This window comes from Triticum dicoccoides, chromosome 2A, assembly GCF_002162155.2.
Source record: "Triticum dicoccoides isolate Atlit2015 ecotype Zavitan chromosome 2A, WEW_v2.0, whole genome shotgun sequence".
Classification (NCBI taxonomy): domain Eukaryota; kingdom Viridiplantae; phylum Streptophyta; class Magnoliopsida; order Poales; family Poaceae; genus Triticum; species Triticum dicoccoides.
The window spans coordinates 593,607,298-593,610,267 of NC_041382.1; positions in this window are offsets into that span (position 1 = coordinate 593,607,298).

The following is a 2,970-nucleotide window of genomic DNA, read 5'->3' on the forward strand; positions in this document are numbered from 1 at the left end:
AACCATATCGATCCTCTCAGCTTGCCGCGGTGCTTGTCTGGTCTTCACCTTGTCGGCTCGGCCTTGCCGGCATGGGTTGTTTTGATGCTTGTTTTGTTCTTGGTCTTCTTGATGCACTTCTTGATCTCTCAAAGAGTCGTTCCCTTTTATTTGGGAACCTTCACTAGGACTTTAAGTTGGCGAGGGCGCCATTACTTTTCTGTGCATAAGTGAGGGTAGTATACATCCATGTTTAATACACCGACAGATGGTAACAGGAGAAGTTGGGACACAATGTTTTACTCAGGTTCGGGCCCGCTTGATGAGGTGAAAACCTATGCCCTGCTTCTTATATATTGATTGTGATTGGGTACAAGGTACAAGATGATCTATCTCGAGATCATATGAAGATGTTCTAAGCTCTAAAATTGTGCATGTGTGTCTCTACAGGCTAAAACCCCATGGCTTATATAACACCAGGGGTTTCTAGGGTTTACAAATGGTTGGTTGCGATTTAGGGATAGGCATGCCAATCCTTTGGATACATCATGAAGTGTATGCCAAGTCTTCAGAGATCATCATTTGGATGATGGTGAGAGTATCAGCCTAGCCAAGACCCATTCGACCATTGGTGGGTCCTTGGCCAGGCCCATAAGAGATGGGTCGACGTGCTGCATACCCCCCTAATCCGGGACACCGACAGGGACCGCGACATCAACCATGTCCATCATCATCATCCCATTCCCATCTCTTTGTAATACTTAAATACCCAAGAGGGTCCATTATTGTATTATGTTTATCATTCACTATTTTCATAATGATTTGCCCTTTGATGCATGTCATTCTCATGTTCAAATAGGCTCTAGTTCTTGGGGATATGGAGGAACCCTATTATTTTTGGATGTTGAGCGCTTAATGGTAGGCAACCCATAATTTTTCAAACATAATATTATTATGAATGAATAAATTTTCATACTGATTATTAGTCTTCGTGATTTAAGAAAAAGGATCAAGAAGATGTTTGTTGGAGAATCATACCTCAGAAGATAATATACATGGATTATAAGAAGAAGAAATAAAAATGAGTCATCTGGAGGTCATATAGGAGAAGACCGTGTCAAGTACGGGCTTACCAACTTGTACCACGGGTTGTACCAAAACAGCAAAAACAATCCTCAAAATCCAGAGGGGAAGATGGATTCTTCTACGAGCACTCCTGTGGGTGTCGTGGATCTAAGACTGACAGTAGAATGGGGGGTAGGTATGAGGAGGCAAGATCCTAGCTATGGCGAAGTTGTACACACGTGTTTTACGAGTTCAGGCCCTTCGTGGAGGAAGTAACAGCCCTACGTCTCGGTGCCTGGAGGCGGTCGACTGGATTATGTATGTGTGTGTTTACAGGGGGTGCGAACCCTTGTGCCAGTGGAGGGGGTGGCTTATATAGAGTGCACCAAGCCCCAGCCAGCCCACGTTACAAAGGGTTTAAGGTGCATCAAGAGGGGGGCGTTACTGGTAACGCTAGCAATAAAGTGACATAAATGCCGATTAAGTCTATGAAGTAAACGTCCGACCATTGTCGTGCAGAGTGACTTTAGATCTTTTGTCCGTCGAGTGATAGTTGTAGTGGTCGAGTGACTTTGAGTCTTCCGAGTGGAACGCTTCGCAGTAGAGTGGATGATGCTATCCCTCGAATGCTTCTTGTTTTAGGATGATGTCCTAGGGGAGGGTGTCTAGGTCAGGCCTATGACCCTACCCTAGGTACATAGCTTCATCATTAGCCCGCGAATAGTTCAGGGTTTGAGTGGAGAAGGAGTTGAGAACACCTCCAATTCAATTTTCGCGCTTCGAAAGCATCTTATTGGGACCAAATGAGAAATCATGATGACTTCAACTTCTTTTTCAGACGCCTTGATCCATTCTTGGTTCTGCCGAGTGAACTTTTACTGGTAAGCTTCGAGTGCAGATATGGGAAAAATCTTCCGTCTGACAGGTTGCTCTGCTGCTCGTGGATATTGTGGGATTCGAATTTTGGGAAGCGCGCAGGGCGGAGGGGGCCGCAGTAATCGGGTTGGATTAGGCAGGGCCGCCTCCATCACTGCGCCACCTTTTTCGCCACGTATCGCTTGCGCGGCTGTTGCGGGATTTGATAGGATCACCTAGACCCACGGGTCAGCCACTCGGAAACGACCTCATATAAGGTGTCGGATTGGGTTTTTTGCACAGTGCGTTCCCATTCTTCCTCTTTCTCCCTCGTTTTCTCCGTCACATCCACCTCTGCTCCTGGCGCCGCCACTCTGTGCGAGCTCCGCCCGCTGCAATGGCGAAGGAGAAGACGGTGGCCTTGGAGCGCGCGAAGAAGGCGATGGCGAATGTGAAGGGGAAGAAGTCCAGCTGGGGCGGATCTTCGTCGAGGTCTGGCCTGCCGCGCGGCTGGATCCAGGGTGATTGGATTCGGTCGATGATTAGTCAGGACGACTGTCGGTGTCAAAACCGGCGGATCTCGGGTAGGGGGTCCCGAACTGTGCGTCTAGGAGGATGGTAACAGGAGGCAGGGGAGACAATGTTTTACCCAGGTTTGGGCCCTCTTGATGGAGGTAAAACCCTACGTCCTGCTTGATTAATATTGATGATATGGGTAGTACAAGAGTAGATCTACCACGAGATCAAGGAGGCTAAACCCTAGAAGCTAGCCTATGGTATGATTGTATGTTCCTACGGACTAAAACCCTCTGGTTTATATAGACACCGGAGAGGGCTAGGGTTACACAGAGTCGGTTACAATGGTAGGAGATCTATATATCCGTATCGCCAAGCTTGCCTTCCACGCCAAGGAAAGTCCCTTCCGGACACGGGACGAAGTCTTCAATCTTGTATCTTCATAGTCCAGGAGTCCGGCCGAAGGTATACTTCGGCTATCCGGACACCCCCTAATCCAGGACTCCCACAGTCCTGAACTAGGCTTCAATGACGACGAGTCCGGCGCGCAGATTG